The following is a 19554-nucleotide window of genomic DNA, read 5'->3' as shown; positions in this document are numbered from 1 at the left end:
TCTACACCTACCTGATGATTCCGCGGTGAACACTTCAGCAGCAGCCTTGTTCACAGGGTTGTACGCATACGTTCCTAGTTTGACGAACGCTGAGAAATCCTACTGCACCTCGACTGACTCGCTAAATAATGATGCAATCTTAATACCATAGAAAATGTCTGTAACTATTCGAAACAGAAGGTGAAACGTAACATTAACTGATTTTTTTTCCGTCGATCCTTGGCAGAACATGTTAAGAATATTAAAAAAAAAAAAAACAAAATTATATTTATTTGGTCACGAACCGTCTTTTGGCTTCTCAGACCATCTTCATATGACAACTGAATGTTACAAACACAGATAAACATGATGTGCTACTTACACAGATATCATTTGTACAGAAGATACAATAATCAAGCAGTTTGAAAAAGTGCATATTTGTAGGTCAGGCAGAGCTGTGGCAATAAGGCTACGTAAACAAGAGGGACGCTGGCCATTAAAGAAGGAAGAGTCGACTTCTACTGCTACTAGATTCAAACAGTAAATTCATTTTATTTCTGATCATTTGTTATACCTATCTCCACATGAAATAGGGAAAATATTACATTAATTCCATTAACTAAAATGGGGGTAAACAAAGTTTTTATGTGGAGATATATATAACAAATAACATGAAATAAAATTAATTCACAGTTTGAATCTAGTATTTGTAACGAAAACTTAATTTAACAAATGGGAAAACGGAAATTGAGTCTGATCATTTAAAACTAGGCTGGCATTACGCGGCAAGTTTCCAGAATGAGATTTTCACTCTGCAGCGGAGTGTGCGCTGATATGAAACTTCCTGGCAGATTAAAACTGTGTGCCCGACCGAGACTCGAACTCGGGACCTTTGCCTTTCGCGGGCAAGTGCTCTACCATCTGAGCCACCGAAGCACGACTCACGGCCGGTACCCACAGCTTTACTTCTGCCAGTATCTCGTCTCCTACCTTCCAAACTTTCTGCAAGGTTCGCAGGAGAGCTTCTGTAAAGCTCATGATAACAGTAATCCCTGCAAGCTCACAGCGTCCACACAGCCACAAACAGGCAGCTTTCCATTCAATGGTGTATCGCTTCACATCTGTTCCATTATCCAAATCAGCCTTTCAAACAGAACTACCAACCATCAAACAAATCACTTCCAGCAATGGATATAGCTTTACCTTGATTGATAATATTCTACAGAAAAAGAAAATTTCACCACTTCTGTACGCTGGCCAACAACAATCACTCGATAGTTTCAAAGCCTGGGGCAAAATTCCATACTTTGGCAACATTTTAGACAATTTTGCAAAAAAGTTAAAGTCTCTTAGCTACAGACCTGCATTTTAGAATATCAATAACATATCAAATTTTTTATTGAATATTAAAGAAAAATGCAGCCCTTGGCGCAGAGTGCTGTATATAAAATCATTTGCAAGCAGTTTGAAAAAGTGCATTGGAAATCCACAAACAGATGACACAAACAGAATGAAGACTGCCAGTCTAGTATTAAATGAGCAGACCCAATTTCCGTTTTCCTCCTTGTTAAATTATGTTTTCGTTACAAATACTAGATTCAAACAGTAAATTCACTTTATTTCTGATCATTTGTTATACCTATCTCCACATGAAAACTTTGTTTACTTTCCTTTGTAGTTAATGTATATTGTAATATTTTACTAGGTACGCACTTTCTCATTTTTGTATCTTCTATACACATAATATCTGTGTAAGTCACACATCATGTTTACCTGTGTTTCCGACTTTCAGTTGTCACATGAAGATGGCCTGAGAAGTCGAAGGCTGGATCGTGACCAAATACCTGTAATTTTGGAGAACATTAGGAAGTGTTTTCCTTTTTAATATCGAAATGTAGCCATGAACATCCCCGCAATGTGGCAGCTCTGTGGGATCGAATTAACAACGAGTGTCTTCAGTGGTATGTAGCATACCTGAACACCACCTTTATCAGTTACAAGAATGTTTAACTATGCAATCTCCGTATCAGTACTTTGCTTTTGCAGCCAGTACATGGACACTCCGATTAACTCTCATCACGAATAGAACAGTTGTTAAACGGGCCCTTGACACGTTCAGATATTAGCACTGACAGTGTTTGTAGAGACAAATCGTTACTTCAGTCAGCTGCCAAGTATCTCAGCGTTATTGCCTCAATGTTACTGAAACTCTTTCAAAAGAAGTTATCGATTTTCTCATTTCTGTGTCATTTCTGCTTATGTCATGGTGTAACATACCGCAACAAAACAAAGATTCTCTCTACGTCCTAGGTAGTTAAAGCAGTTCTCTTTTTTAATTCCTTCAAAAGATTAACATGCGAAAGTGGTACACGTTTTAGAAGCCACTTTTTGTCCTTATCCTCCTTGCTCATATGTTTCTTGTCATAACCTCCGAAATAATAGGCCTCGACAGAATAATTATCTTACAAGCAAATTTAATTAATTTGGTCAAGGTCAGAAAATACTCTGCACTCTCGGGCTACTGATTAAGGACTGTGCGAAAGCTACATTGTGATTTGCAGTTGTATTTATGAATTGAATACTGTTCTGCAGACCAGATGTGAGGATGGTCGTTGAGAACATGGCCTGCTCAGACAAACCTGAGTGTGTAAACGGCCATTTAGAGGAGACAAAGGAATTAGGAGTGACTTGCTTGGACTATCAGGGGCATTAGGAACCACTCAGTGATACTACTTGAAAGATACTCGATTGATATTACTATCAGATATCGGGCTGCAACGTACAGGTTAAAGATGGGTCGTCTGGACCAGGTTAGACCAGTAACCAGTGTACCTCTTAACATCAGGCACCAACTTAAACTCTGGCGCAGGAAGACCTAGCAAGGTGAATGAGAGGTCAGCGATAAGGGACGAAGAGCCGATGCAATTTTCCCCGGCATCTCGGAGCGGTTGAGAATGAATCATGTCGACCCTAACAGCGGCGTGTTGCACTTATTAACTAGAAACGGACCTTATCTCAGCCGTGTAGGTCCACAAGGTCAGACACAAAATTGCACTTTGGGGGATTAAGAACCCAGAACATACAGTCCTATTCAGCGGGTATTACAAAAACACCAGGGGAACATCACAGGTACACAACACAACCACTGAACGCGAAATACATGAAGCCATTAGGAATGTTGATCAGTGGAAGCATCTAAAAAACGAGCAGATATAATTTCTAAAACAACTTACAAAGAATACCTGCGGAATTGGCCACACAGAGAGCACGTCAATATGCAACAAAATGAGGGACTTCATAGGGTGGAAGAAGAAGAACAAGAAGGAGGAGGAAAACCCACCGAAAAATTAACCGACTATGAACTCTGGACGACAGATATGTTACATATTTACATATTAGGCTAAACAGAGATCGGTCATTGTTACTGAAAGGTCACTTTTAAACAGTACATAAGTATAAGGTAGTACTTTAAACAGTGCCCGCGCATTGTTACGTAAGAATAGAAGTTTTTGAAATGTGATGTTACAGAAAATGCTGAAGATCAGATGGGTAGATCACGTGACTAATGAGGAGGTACTAAATAGAACTGAGAAGAAGAGGAATTTGTTGCAAAACTTGACTAGATGAAATGATCAGTTTGTAGGACACGTTCTGAGGCATCAAGGGATCACCAACTTAATATTGGAGGGAAGCTTGAGGGTAAAAATCGTAGAGGGAGGCTAAGAGATGAATACACGAAGCAGATTCAGAAGGATGTAGCTTGCAGCAGTTACTCGGATATGGAGAGGCTTGTACAGGGTAGTGTAGCATGGAGAGCTGCATTAAACCAGTCTTTGGACTGAAGACAACAACAGCAACAACAAGAACAACGACATAACCTTAGTTCTAAGTATATTACACCCAGCAAATTAGATGACCTTAATCAAGTTATGTTCCACTAACACACAATCAGGTGTGGTGTCTGCGGATCAACGGCTCGATGACAAATACGAGGTATTCACCCTCAGATATCAAAGATACCAAGTTGGCAATTCTAACATCTGTCATCTAGCCTACCTTCTCTTTCTCCTTCTAAATTATCACACAATTTAATTATACTACCATTTCACGAACGGTTATTTTCTTTTAAGTAAGCAAAAATTTGTTGCAACAAAAAACAGAAAAAAGTAAAGAGTAAAAGAAATGGGACCTCTACGTGACGAGCTCAGGTAACGGTACGGGTCGACCCAGAGATTGGTGGTGGCCCCTCTTGAATCCTCCAATCTCGGCAGACAGATGCAGCGACTAGGAGCCCAAAAACGACCCATCTCGATCATTTTCAGACAGCAGCTATCGATTTTATACATGCGAATCTTCTGCTTTTTTTTCTTTTTTTACTATAGCCGGCCGGTGTAGCCATGCGTTTCTAGGCGCTTCAGTCAGGAACCGCCTGACCGCTACGGTCGCAGGTTCGAATCCTGCCTCGGGCATGGATGTGTGTGATGTCCTTAGGTTGGTTGGGTTTAAGTAGTTCTGAGTTCTAGGGGACTTATGTCCACAGATGTTACGTCCCATAGTGCTCAGAGCAAATTTTGACTGTATTATCTCCACATCTTATTGCCAGAATGTGTGCGCATCTACAATGCCGGAAAAAAATTGTGTACACCTGGAAAACTGTATATTTCGATCCGATGACGGCATATGCCACCTGAGGGACAGTAGATGTACTGACAACTGTTTCAGCGTCGTCCCCCAACAGATAGCGTAGAGCGCCATCTGTGTCTATCCTTTAATACGGAATGCTCACGGCCATAATGCTCACAAGGGAACCTCCACATCGCACCCCCCTCAGATTTAGTTATAATTTGGCACAGTGGATAGGTCTTGAAAAACTGAACACAGATCAATCGAGATAACAGGAAGAAGTTGTGGGGAACTATGAAAAAATAAGCAATATATACAAACCTAGTAGTTCATGGGCAACATAAGCAACATCAAGGACGATGTGCGCACAGGAGCGCCGTGGTCCCGTGGTTAGCGTGAGCAGCTGCGGAACGAGAGGTCCTTGGTTCAAGTCTTCCCTCGAGCGAAACGTTTTCTTACTTTATTTTTGCAAAGTTATGATCTGTCCGTTCGTTCATTGACATCTCTGTTCACTGTAATAAGTTTAGTGTCTGTGTTTTGCGACCGCACTGCAAAACCGTGCGATTACTAGACGGAAGGACGTGCCTCTCCAATGGGAACCGAAAACATTTGATCCAGGAAAACACGTCTGATATATTCTATACAACACTGGTGATGGCATGTGCGTCACATGACAGGAATATGTTGTCGCCCCACCTAACTTGCACACTTTTCAATTTTTTCCGTGTGTAGACCGTCAAATCCTGCATATGTCCAAGCAAATCTGAACATGTCCTGGAATTTTGGAGAGCGAAATTGATTATGTGTGAGTGCCTCTGACAATTGTCTGAAAATAAAAATTTAAACTTCTCACTCGAGGGAAGACTTGAACCAAGGACCTCTCATTCCGCAGCTGCTCACGCTAACCACGGGACCACGGCGCTCCTGAGATCACATCATCCTTGATCTGGCCTATTTTGCCCATTGACTACTCAGTTTGTATAGTTTGCTTATTTTTTCATAGTTCCACACAGCTTCTTCCTGTTTTCTCGATTGATCTGTGTTCAGCTTTTCAAGGCCTATCAACTGTTGCAACTTATAACTAAATCTGAGGGGGGTGCGATGGGGAGGTTCCCTTGTCAGTGTCGTGCAAACGTGTGAAGCAAGTAGGCGACCGTACCACGCATATGTGCTCGGGCTTCCTACAGCCAACTGAGTGGGACTACGGACACACACACCTCTATAATCCGTTCAACGTAAGAATAAACCTGATGTAAACAAACACAATCGCGATGATTGGTCAGAAGCCGTAACACAATCGCGAGGATTGGTCAGAAGCCGTAGCACACGTACACTGGTGTTGTTACGCTCTTGGAAGTAGGTCCTACTATTGTATTAGGTATCTTGTTACTAAGTTACGTTAAATGAAACTTTAAGATATTCAAATGTATTAATAGCAATCAACATTTTTCTTAATCACGCTTTAGATACGTAGTTTTTACTTCAAAAATCGTGTAGTCACAGCCTCTGCCGCGTTATGCTCTGATTGTCGTGCTGATAATGTGCAGTATGAAAATGGCTGAGGCTGCTTTTCTGTTCCGTAGTGGAACACGAGCGTGGAACACGGTTAAAAAGTGCCGAGAAATAGGCTGTTCTTAAAGTTTTTCATCAACTTACGGAGATAATCGGCTCTGAAGTTTCCCCAGTTGTATATAAGGCAGTTAATATACAGCTTTTTGTTGAAACTTAGCTCAGTCGGTAGCGTTATGGAACGTGATCCAATTACATATGTTCTTACTGTGGTTTAAAACCTCAAGGTATCATTTTTTTTCCTCGTTCAATTTGTAATACCTACATCTCGTAATTATAAAACTCGTCATCTTTTTTATGAATAATGCACGACTTCTTGTTTCTAATTACATGTTGTTGTTGTTGTGGTCTTCAGTCCTGAGACTGGTTTGATGCAGCTCTCCATGCTACTCTATCCTGTGCAAGCTTCTTCATCTCCCAGTACCTACTGCAACCTACATCCTTCTGAATCTGCTTAGTGTATTCATCTCTTGGTCTCCCTCTACGATTTTTACCCTCCACGCTGCCCTCCAATGCTAAATTTGTGATCCCTTGATGCCTCAAAACATGTCCTACCAACCGATCCCTTCTTCTAGTCAAGTTGTGCCACAAACTTCTCTTCTCCCCAATCCTATTCAATAGCTCCTCATTAGTTACGTGATCTACCCACCTTATCTTCAGCATTCTTCTGTAGCACCACTAATTACATATTGGACGCGAAATTCACGTTTCCATTTCCAATACGAATTCTTAATTATCGATGTTTTATGAAAGACTGTTCGTAAAAGTTGTTGAAATTAAGAAAACATAACAATTTAATTTTTAAAGCAAAAATGAAAAACCAAATTCTCTTTATTTGGACTGTGCCCATCGTTTGATAAAAAAAAAGTTCAAATGGCTCTGAGCACTATGGGATTTAACATCTGTGGTCATCAGTCCCCTAGAACTTAGAACTACTTAAATCTAACTAACCTAATGACATCACACACATCCATGCCCGAAGCAGGATTCGAACCTGCGACCGTAGCGGTCACGCGGGTCCAGACTGAAGCGCCTAGAACCGCACAGCCACACCGGCCGGCGTTTGATACAACAGAGGTAGATACGTATCGTAGAAACATGAGCGACAATGATTTTCACAGCATCGAACACATTGTACTAACGCTGCATTTTTACATTTGCTGCAGTACCATTACAATATGAACCCAACAGAAATGATCTGGAGCCAAGCTGCGGGATTTGGCCCGAGAAGTAACAACACTGTTAAGCTGCCAGACGTACTGGAACTAACGCACGCAGCTTTTTCACACGTCACTGCCAAATCTGGCGGGATATAGAACGGCTCGTCATAAAAGAAGAGAAAAAGCTGCGCCTGGTTGGCTTCGTGGTTTCTGTTGTTGATAGGCTCGTTAACAACGTAGCAGGTGACACTTCCAGAACTGAAATGTATTTCTCTGTTTCGGATAAGGAAGGAGGTAAGAGATTACCAGACGACTGACTGTAAGTAATACCTTCAGTGGCTTCAATATTTAACTATACGGTGAAATGCTTCAGTACTCTCCTACGTTACACACAGCTTATGTAGAAAAATTACCCTATGGTTACGTCAGAAATATTCTTGTTTTTAATTACAATAGTACGTTAGCTTAAAACGATAACGTGTTGCGGTTTCGGTCTAGTCGTCTAAGGAGCGCATTGTGGGAGATTTGCAGTGTATTATTTCATTCTGCTTAAAAATTAAATGACATCCACCTCTGCTTGTCTCTTTTTGCGTGTGAATTGCAGTTGGCCACCTCGCTGCAGGTTAGCTGTATCAGCTGAACGGCCAGAGCTGTCCAAGTTAGATGCGCCGGTAAAGCTGTTGTCACGTATTATCGCTGTGCGACTAAAGCAGAGTACAACACGTACCCTTATTATCGTACTTGACAGTACTCGAGACAGCTTGGCTGCAGCCCACGTGAAACGGAAATCCAATGAGGTTCCAGAAAAGGCGCAAGAATACATAATGCAACGTTTACATCAGGTTTATTCTTATGGTGAACGGATTATAGCCTGTCTTCCCTTACGCCGCGGCATTGACTTGGACAGCTCGATTGGCGCTGTCGGAGGATCACTTGGAAGATGGAATGGCACGCCCTGGTTTTCAGCAATGAACGCATATTCTGCCTGCACGCAAGTGATGGTCGTTTGCGTGTACGACATGGACCTGGTGCGCGCCGTCTCGTCTTCCAAGACACACTGGCCCCCGCCCCAGGCTGTATGGTCTAGAGTGCGATGAGCTACAACTCTCGTTCACCTTCGATGTTTCTGGAGGGAGCGCTAGCCAGCGCCGGGTACATGCAGAATGTTCTTAGACCTGTTCTTTTGCCATTTTTGCCCCAGGAAGGCGATGTGTTGTTCCAACAGGATAATGCTCACCCACACCCTGTCCATGACACTCAACTTTTTCTGCATGACGTGCAGCAACTTCCTTGGCCAGCATGGTCTCTGGACTTGCCCCCACTCAAGCACGTGTGGGATATGATGGGACGAGAATGACTTGTGCGACTCGTCAACCAACAAGTGTTACTGAACTACGTGAACAAGTCGAGCAGGCGAGGCATAACGTATCCCAGGACAGTATTCGCCATTTGTACAATCGACTGGATATCAGAGCCAGCACCTGCATTGCCACCCGTACTAATACTGGTATATCAGCATGGGTTGATACCTGGTACCTCAGAACCGCTCCTGCTATTGATCTGTAAATGTAATCATTTCATGGACTTCATATGCGCTTTTGCAACAATAAATTCTGAGTGAACAGGAAACCTCTGAAAGTGTGTACTAATTCTTTTCAGGCAGTGTTCAAATGGCTCTAAGCACTATGGGACTCAACATCTGAGGTCATCTGTCCCCTAAACTTAGAACTACTTAAACCTAACTAACCTAAGGACATCACACACATCCCTGGTCGAGGCAGGATTCGAACCTGCGACCGTAGCAGCAGCGCGGTTCCGGATTGAAGCACCTAGAACCGCTCGAGCACAGCGGCCGGCGGCAATGTATATTTACGTCTATACTCCAGGAGCCACCTTATGGCCGGTAAGTAGTTGGTGTTTTCTGGTCATGGTCATTTCGCTAGATAATCGTGGGAGGGTGAAACATGATTCCTGATTAATCTCGGGATATAAGCTCTCTGAATTTTAAATGCAAATTTCTTCTTCAAGATGCACAATGCTTCTCTTCCCCGTGACGTTCTCGCGTTTATCAGACAAACACATTAGGAAAAGCGTTACTCTTCTTTGGGCACTCTGCGTCTTCCCAATTAATTCAATTTGGTAAACATCCCAGACGGACGAACAAGACTCGATCGATTATGTAATTTCATGGATGAATTACACCCCCTTAACAATCTGCTAATGAATCTCAGTTTGGCATTCACTTTTCATGCAACTGAGTAAGTAACTATTGTTGCTATATGCAGAGCCTCTCGCAAATAGTGTATATAACAATAAGGAGTCTTACTTATTATTCTTACTGTTTGTACAGTACTGTATAATTGTGTTGAAGCTCAATAGTTGTCAGTCCCTGCAAAAAGCCTCGACTGTCTGCAAATCTTCCTGTATTGGGCATAGTTCCTACCCACAACAGATTCACCAGCTATGAGCCTCATAGAGCTTTCGCTATTATCCACTAGGTCATTTAAATATTTCGTGAAATGTATCAGCCTTTGGGGTATTACCGAAGTTACTTTTACAACAGTAATGTTCGCAACTTTCAAATGACGCGATGAGTTCTATCTTCTAGAGAGTTCTGAATAAAATAATAATGCTGCTCCGATATTCTGTAATCTAGCATTTGGTTCACTTGGCATCAGCCTGGAATTGCATGAAATACCTTGCAGACGTCAAAGATTACAGCCTGAACCGCTACCTTCTACACTGAAGAGCCAAAGAAACTGGCACACCTAACTAAAATCGTGTAGGACCCCGCGAGCACGCAGAAATGCCGCAACACGACAGGGCCTGGACCTGACTAATGTCTGAAGTAGTGCTGTAGGGAATTGACACCATGAATCCTGCAAGTTGTCCGTAAATCTCTTCTGAACAGTACGTTGCTAGGCATCCCAGATATGTCGAACAATGTTCACATCTGGGGAGTTTGCTGGCCATCGGAAGTATTTAAAATCAGAAGAGTATTCCTTGAGCCACACTGTAACAATTCTGGATGTGTGGGGTGTCGCATTGTACTGCTGGAACTGCCCAAGTGCATTGGAATGCACAATGGACATGGAATGGATACAGGTGATCAGACAGGATACTTACGTATGTGTCACCTGTCACAGTCACAGTCACCATTACAGAGCCTCCACCAGCTTGAACAGTCCCCTGCTGACATGCAGGGTCCATAGATTCACTAAGTTGTCTCCATATTCATACACGCCCATCTGCTCGATACAATTTGAAACGAGACTCGTACGACCAGGCAACATGTTTCCAGTCATCGACAGTCTAATGTCGGTGTTGACAGGCCCAGGCGAGGCATAAAGCTTTTTGTTGTGCAGTCATCAAGGGTACACGAGTGGGCCTTCGGCTCCGAAAGCCCATATCAATTATGTTTTATTGAATGGTTCGCACGCTGACACTTGTTGATTGCCCAGCATTGAAATCTGCAGTAATTTGCGGAAGGTTTGCACTTCTGTCACGTTGAACGATTGCCTTCAGTCGTCATTGGTCCCGTTCTTGCAGGACCTTTTTCTGGCCGCAGCGATATCGGAGGGCTGATGTTTTACCGGATGCCTGATATTCACAGTACACTACTGAAATAGTCGTACGAGAAAATCCCCACTTGATCGCTACCTCGGATGATGATGATTGGTTTGTGGGGCGCTCAACTGCGCGGTTATCAGCGCCCGTACAAATTCCCAGCCTATGCTCAGCCCAATCTCGCCACTTTCGTGAATGATGATGAAATGATGAGGACAACGCAAACATCCAGTCACCTTGAGGCAGGTTAAAATCCCTGACCCCGCTAGGAATCGAACCCAGGACCCTGTGCTCGAGAAGCGAGAAAGCGACCGCGAGACCACAAGCTGCGGACACTACCTCTTTTTTTTTCGTTACTGATCGTTGCGTTTGGTCTGGGCGGACGTCAGATGACATCCGTTCAAGTTGATTCCTTTAATCCGTTTTTTATTACAGAGGGCTAGCAACCCTCTGACCGAACATGCTGAGCTACCGTGCCGGCTCCTCGGAGTTGCTGTGTTCCATCGCTCCTGTGCCGACTATAACACCACGTTGTAACTCACTTAAATCTTGATGACCTGCCGTTGCAGCAGCAGTAGCCGATCTAACAAATGCGCCAGACACTTGTCTTGTACAGGCATTGCCGATGCAGCGCCGTATTCTGCCTGTTTGCATACCTGTGTATTTGAATACTCATGCCTATGCCAGTTTCTTGGGCGCTTCAGCGTCCATGGGCAAATGGAGCTAGTTTATGTTGAGCAAACATCACCGGCAATTGTCAGTTCAATGGACAAAAACAAACAAACACCACCCGAACAGGCCTTGAATGTCCAATGGTAGCGACGGTTGCCATGTCATCCTCGGCGTCACTGGATGCAGATACAGAGGGGCTTGTGATCAGCACACCGCTCTCCCGACTGTTGTCAGTTTTCGTGACCGGCGCCACTACTTCTCACTCACGTTGCTCTTCAATTGGCCTCACAAGGGATGAGTGCACTCCGTTTGCCGACAGCATTCGGCACACCTGGATGGTGACCTATCCACGTGCTAGCCAAGCCCGACAGCGCTTAACTTGGGTGATCTGATGCGGAACGGTGTTACCACTGCGGTACTGAAAAAAATATTGTGATTGGGCTATTGAGCAACAAAGACGAGTTGCCCTGTTAGGTGAATCTCTTTTAGTGTCAAGTCACTTCGATGGAAGTGTCAGAAGTTCAAATGGCTCTGAGCGCTATGGGACTTAACATCTATGGTCATCAGTCGAAGTGTCAGAGTATCTACAATTCAACACTGTCTTCTGGGAGGCGTGCGCCATGAGCATATACATGCCAGGGGACACAACTTTGCATTAGGTTTTTCTGGGACCTTAGCGTACCAGTATTACAGAAGATATATAAAAAATTACTGGCATCTATACTCTAGCTTCTCAACTGCGACGCGTCGCAGCTAATCCTTTCCTCACTGGACATGGCATTTTCCAGCATGACAGGTTACAAATCACCAACTTCCAATCTCCACTAAATGTACGTGGGCAATAGGTGCTCAGTACTTGGCAACTATGAGCCAACGATGTGGAGTTTCCATGCCACAAAGAATTTCTTGTTTTCTTAACAGTTATTTCGGCATTCAAGGTTGAAGAATAACAAGAAAATGTTTGGATGTGAGCAGTAGTTATCCCTTTTTTTTACGATCAGTATAATGTGGATGTGGTTGCAAAATGTTCGACACTGGTTCTTGAAATTTTGTAATTACGTTTGCGTGTAATTTAGCACACTTCTGTTAGAACCCCCCCCCCCCCCCCCAGTTCAAACTTTTCTAAATATCTTTGAAACTGTCTCGAGTCTCAAACTAGTTATCAACCGTATTGCCGTTTTTTGTATGAACACGACACCCACTGTAGATACGTTGTAAGTATCAAACCTATGGACTCTGTTATACATTGCACTGGAGATTTCTCTTTTGTTTTCCCCAATCCTCTTCGTACAGAATGCTATATTCATGACATCATTTGCTCAGCCCACAAATGAATCTGTTTGTTCACCATATTTTATATCCTGAAGTAGTTACGGGTGAAATGGACTGTATCCAGTTGTGATTCTCTAATCCTGTAATGCTGTTATATTTTTATGTTACCATACCCTATGTTTCTGAGTTACACTTCTACTGTGGCCAATATACAATTAAAATAATCCAATTTCTTAATTTCGTTCATCATAAACGATATTTTAGGGAAGTCTGCAACTGTGTCATTCACGATTTAAATAATGAGAAACTGCACCAGATACTAAGTTTTTCATGCTTAGCATACATAACACGTTTCGAAAATTTATTCTCATTTGCATTTGTTTACATGAATATTGCAAACATCAGCAGAATATTCATGTAAACAAATGTACATGAAAATGAGAATTAACTCTCGAAACGTGTTATGTATGCTAAACATGAAAAAATAAGCAACTGATGCAGTTTTTCATTATTTAAACATAAAAATAATTTTACTGTCTAAACGATAAATGTAATTTATGAGGAGGAACAGTCCAAATACGCTTTCCTGAAACGCACCGATAGTTACGTCGGTGCCTGTTGGTAATAAATCTGCCTCGGGATAATGCGTTTTGTTCTGCTAATCAAATTCTTCGACAGTCTCATAGCTGACTAGGGGTCCCATATTGGTGCAAATCTTCAAGTGCGATTTCATGTATTACTGAGTTTAATGCTCTTCGAAGGTTAAGAAAAATTGCATCCACCGCTATACATGATCTACAGTCTCGTCTGCTCCATGTTTTGGATGACGATTAGAATCAGTGTTATTAGCAACGAGCACGACATCAGGGTGCGCTATTCTGTACTGAGACTGACACAACTTAATTTTCTTTGTTGCAACAATTACTTCACATACTGCATACTGTCTATTGCACAATCTATTATCACAGGGCTACAAAACTGTTACCGGGAAAAAATACACACTGTTGTCATAAAAATTGTTGAGAGGCGTGTGTACACGTTTGTGCGTCTGGTTATCTGAATGGCAGTAACGAGAGAGGGTAGTACAGAAATCTTCCTTAACATCAGAACTCCCGCTTTCAAATAATCCACGAACGTATATTCATGTCTCATATTTAAAAACTACCTTTGCGTAGTGTGCACTGTAGGTTGACTATACGAATTGGAGTCGACTCTGTCTCTTCTCAGAAATCTGATGTTGCTCACAGGCACTGTACAAAGTATTTAACGCAACCTAATAACTCGACGTATGAAGACTGTTGAGTACGGAAAATAAAGTTAAATAATCACCACAGCAACTGCAGTATGCGATGCCACTTAGGAAGATCATCGCTCTCCTCAATAACAATACAAAACACAGTGCAATAACAATACACAGTGCATACACCAAGTGCAGTCTCGAAATATGTTTTAATCGAAACAGGAATTTTCCGTGTGCGTGCCCCAAGACAGCCTGCCTCCGTTGGGTTGATTGTGCCCCGAGGCAAGACATTCCACAGGGGTGTCCAAAGGCACGAGCAGTAATTATTTGCTACGAGGAACAACTTACGCTAATGCAATCACATTATCTTGTGTTAACGACTACCGTGCGTTAAGTAAACGCAGCACCGCAAACACCATTTGCGCAGTGAATTATTATTTCACAATTACTTACCGTCTATATTCTGCGTCCTGCTAAAGCCATCGTCGGTGTTTCCTGCAATTTCGTATCACACGTATTGCCTGGCTCGCTGGTGTGAGAAGAAACTACGGGCACCTTGTTTCGCGATACATCGCATGCAACCATGTCGGGTTGTCACCCTATGCAGTTGCGGAGGCACTGACAACGATGGATGTAAACAATGTGCTCTTGCAAGAGCAGCCAGCGGACACTTCTTCGAAACACGGAAATCAAAGTGTATCCTACTAAAAACCGTTTTCCTTTTTTCAAAATGTTCATCCACACCTATAACACGTAATTATTTATGAAAACAACTAAAGCGATTGAACAGTCCTCGTGACAGCAGGCGGCAAACGCACTGCTAGTTCGCGCGGTGGGCGGCAGCACTGTTTCCACCTCGTCCACCTGATGGCAGCACTAGTCGGTAACTCCCGAGTGTCGAGAGCAGGCGGTTGGTCGAGATAGGACGAAGTGGGCAAGGCGCGAATTTTTTTTTTTTTTTTGCTCCCTACATATTTTATAGGTGCGCCACTATGTCATATTTATGAAAACCTGTAATGTAACGCAAATTTCAGAACTGATAAACTGATACAAGCCTACAACTTTCGAAAATTTGAAAATATCTGACAAAGACGGCTAACAGACTCAGCAATATATAATTTGAAGTACATGGGAACAACTGCTTGCTTGTCTGTCCTTATCACCCACTTATTTTATTAAGTGTTAAAGTATTCTGTGGAAAACGTTACCAGGCACTATTATAAAATTACGATTACTACGAAATTACCGATAACTATTCTTTGTTTCCGACTGTTAGTATTCAGAACGACAATAACATCCATCTTAACTGGCGGCATTTAGCATCGGATAAGCCTTCTAATTACTGTAGGCCTTAATCTGAATGTTTGGATTTGACCTGTGAAGCAAGTCTATCGATCATCAAAATAAAAACTAGTCCGAAGGTGGCTATGAAATTCTAGCTCTCCACAGAAGATCACGAAATTTGTAACTCAAGTTCATAAATAAGCTCGCACTATGGATTCTTCACTTAAAACGCATTCTTCTCGCGCCTAGAGTTATCAAGTTGAAATTTATGTCATGTTCTAATGTATAGGATCCCTTGGTGGTGTACAAAATTGAAGCTTCTAAGTCTATGGAATGAAAACATGCGGCCATTTATGTCACATAACTTAGATACTCGAAAACACCCTTACCGTAACCTACAGGGTACTATCTGTTCTTCTAGGAGTGTCAATTTGGCAAGGAGCAAGATTTAATAACAAAAACACACGAGAAAATCCGAGAAGTGTTAATTTGTAATTGTATCACACGAAAAAAATCTCTATGTCATTTGTTGTCCGACTGTCGGTCCTTTCGTCTATCACTTAATACGCCGTTTTCTCATCAACAGGTAGAGGTATTAAATTGAGACTATTGTCACGTACTAAGATCTACGCTCCCTAGGTGGTATACAAAACTGAAACTTCCCATGTCAATGCGATCAAAAGGTACGGCCACTTTCGTTACGCACTTGATACTCGAAAACTGTCTCACCGTAACGTGTAGGGTACTCTCTTTTGATCTAGGATCATCAAATTTGGCAGTTACCAAGGTTTAACAGCAAAAGTAGTCAAGCAACACGGCATCAATCTGAGCGCCATAGTCTACGGCGATGTGGTTCTAATGAAGGAACGGAGCGAACTGAGTTTCGCAGGATCTCTGTTTGCATAATTCATGTTGATTTTTATAGAGGAGATTTTTATTCTCCAAAAAGTCATAATTCTTGAGCAATAAAACGTGTTCCATAATTCTACAACAGTTTGACGTCAACGATATAGGTCTGTAGTTGTGTGCTGTCCTACGGCCCTTCATGAAAACGGGAATGACGCTAGTTACCCTTCGTTGCTCAAGCGATCAACGATAAATTGCTGCTAGCAGGGGAGTGAGTTCTTTCGCATAATTTTTGTAGATCCTTATTGGTATCTCATCTTTCTACTACTAGGCGATTGTAGTTGTTACTCTATTCGGCGATCGGTTTACTCAGTATCTGCCATTTCGATGTTCGTACGACAATTGAAAGGAGGGAACCGTGTTACGATCTTCCGCGGTGAAGACATCCACAACGATGTCACACGAATCCCTGTCGCTGGCACCAGTTTTGATAGCATGACACCCCCACTCTATACCTGGCAAGTTGAAGTCACACTCTATTACAACGGCATGATCAGAAAATTATTACCGATATTCTGCATGTTCTGTCTGAAGCGCTCTACCACTAGATCTCCTGACCCACGCGGTCTATAAAGCATCCGATTACATTCTTTGATACTTAACTTCACCCAAATTAATTCACAACTCTGATAATGTCGGTAGATTTTATCGAATTTTTTACAGCAATAAACACGCCGCCGCCACCACTGGCGACTTCCCTACCCTTACGATAAATATTTCAATCTGAACTTAGGATTTCGTTGTCATTAACGTCCGGTTTCAACCAACTTTCTGTTCCTAATGCTATCTGTGCATTATATCCTTCAGTAAGTTGTAAGAGGTCCATGAGTAGGGAATTTATTGCTAGCGCACTCGATCAGATGTAACTTCGATGGATTGCTCACGCGCTGCCTGCGATATGTATGCTATAATAGAATCGCATACCAGAGATAAGTGTTGGCAGCAGTAGTAGCAGCTCGCAGTCGGGCGGTTGGGTCAGGTCGCTCTTAGAGAGCAGTTGTCGAGTTGTATAGCTCACAGAGAGCACTTGTGTCCTGTATGGGATTACCAAGGGCGGTCGTGGAGAACGATGGCGATGCCTGAGCGATGTAGACTAGTATAAGGTAAAAGCAAAAATTATTGTTATTTATAGCCGTGCGCATATGTAATTCGTAACAACTGATTTTGTACTATTGTTATATCAAGTCCCATGTAAATGTTTTTAAAAATCTTTTAATAATCATCTTTGTTATAAAGATAACTTTTGACAATTATTCATCTGAATTTGTAGATTTTACTAATTTCTCCTATCCGTGGTCATCCCGCTTATCATAAAGAAAAATCTAGTGGCCAGCATTGCACTGGGATGTGCCAGAAAAATTTCTTATAAGAGCAGGTATATACGTGTTATCCGGCGACATAACTGAGGTAAGAATTTTCAGTTTATTCAGAATGACTTTTCAGGGCCATGACGCAGCACTGATGACGTCCAGATTTACCAGTTTAGATTTATTTATTTATTTATTTATTTATTGTTCCGTGGGACCACATTTAGGAGAAGTCTCCATGGTCATGGAACGAGTCAATACATGAAATTATAACACGATTGTAGAAACAGATAAAATGAAACAAGTCGTTAGTTTAAATAAAGAAAATCAAGAATGTAACACTGGAATTTGCTTAATTTTTTATCTCTTCCAGGAGCTCCTCGACAGAATAGGAGTGAGCCATGAGGAAACTCTTCAGTTTAGACTTAAAAGTGTTTGGGCTACTGCTAAGATTTTTGAGTTCTTGTGGTAGCTTATTGAAAATGGATGCAGCAGAATACTGCACTCCTTTCTGCACAAGAGTCAAGGAAGTGCATTGCACATGCAGATTTGATTTCTGCCTAGTATTAACTGAGTGAAATCTGCTAACTCTTGGGAATAAGCTAAATTGCTAACAACAAACGACATTAAAGAAAATACATACTGTGAGGGCAATGTCAAAATTCCCAGACTATTGAATAGGGGTCGACAAGAGGTTTTCGAACTTACACCATACATAGCTCGAACAGCCCGTTTTTGAGCCAAAAATACCCTTTTTGAATCAGAAGAATTACCCCAAAAAATAATACCATATGACATAAGCGTATGAAAATATGCGAAGTATACTACTTTTCGTGTTGAAATGTCACTTATTTCAGATACTGTTCTAATGGTAAATAAAGCGGCATTTAGTTTCTGAACAAGATCCTGAACATGGGCTTTCCACAACAGCTTACTATCTATCCGTACGCCTAGGAACTTGAACTGTTCCGTCTCGCTTATAACATGCCCATTCTGTCTGATTAAAATGTCAGTTCTTGTTGAATTGTGGGTTAGAAACTGTAAAAACTGAGTCTTACTGTGATTTAGCATCAAATTATTTTCCACAAGCCACGAACTTATATCATGAACTACATTATTTGATAATGTTTCAATATTACACACAAGATCCTTCACTACCAAGGTGGTGTCATCAGCAAACAGAAATATTTTTGAATCACCTGTAATACTAGAAGGCATATCATTTACATAAATAAGGAACAGCAGTGGCCCCAGCACCGACCCTTGGGGAACGCCCCATTTAACAGTGCCCCATTCGGAATGAACATCATTACCACTCTCAATATTGCGGAGGATTACCTTCTGCTTTCTGTTCTTAAAGTAGGAGGCGAACCAATTGTAAGCTACTCCCCTTACTCCATAATGTTCCAACTTCTGCAGTAATATTTTGTGGTCAACACAGTCAAAAGCCTTCGTTAAATCAAAGAAAACACCTAACGTTCGCAACCTTTTATTTAATCCAGTCAGTTAATTATAGAAAGATTATATGTGAGTCACAGTTTTATTGAGAGGTTAATCACCATTTTTATTGGAAGGTTATGGATATAAACTGTTGGGAGGTTACAAAGTATAACACCCCAACGACCCCCTTAAAGTCAATTAAGACAGAATATCATAATATGAAGTAGGGGAGAGTTATCTTGGCAAATACAACATCTTTTCCGTTAAGCTAACACCAAGAAGTTTTGATAACAACAACATTATACATCACTGAGAGTTTTTGTTATGAAAAGAGGAGGAAGAAACATCAGATTTAATTAATGGACAAATATCCAAGTGATAATTGCAATTAATATCTTGAAAGCTAAGTCCAAGGTGATGTTAGTCAGAGATAACTTTTATGAGGAAGAGAGTTGTAAGCGCAACGAAGAAATTCAATGAGCCTACAATACTCTTCCACAGAAGAATTCGCTTGCTAGCTCTCGTCCTGTAAATA

The 19554-nt window shown here is 41.8% G+C and overlaps 1 protein-coding gene across 2 annotated transcripts in view; it reads right to left on the bottom strand.

Moving 5' to 3' along the window:
* Positions 1–14904, bottom strand: part of LOC126473368 (ankyrin repeat and BTB/POZ domain-containing protein 2) — a 661367-nt gene extending 646463 nt beyond the window's left edge. For both annotated transcript variants that reach the window (XM_050100375.1, XM_050100376.1), the window contains exon 1: positions 14536–14904. The gene's annotated coding sequence lies outside the window, so the exon portion shown is untranslated. The remainder of the gene's footprint in view (positions 1–14535) is intronic.
* Between the last annotated feature and the right edge of the window lie 4650 nt (positions 14905–19554).

This window comes from Schistocerca serialis, chromosome 4 (assembly GCF_023864345.2).
Source record: "Schistocerca serialis cubense isolate TAMUIC-IGC-003099 chromosome 4, iqSchSeri2.2, whole genome shotgun sequence".
Taxonomy (NCBI): domain Eukaryota; kingdom Metazoa; phylum Arthropoda; class Insecta; order Orthoptera; family Acrididae; genus Schistocerca; species Schistocerca serialis.
The sequence above is the reverse complement of the archived record's forward strand: the minus strand, read 5'-3'. Positions and strand labels throughout refer to the sequence as shown.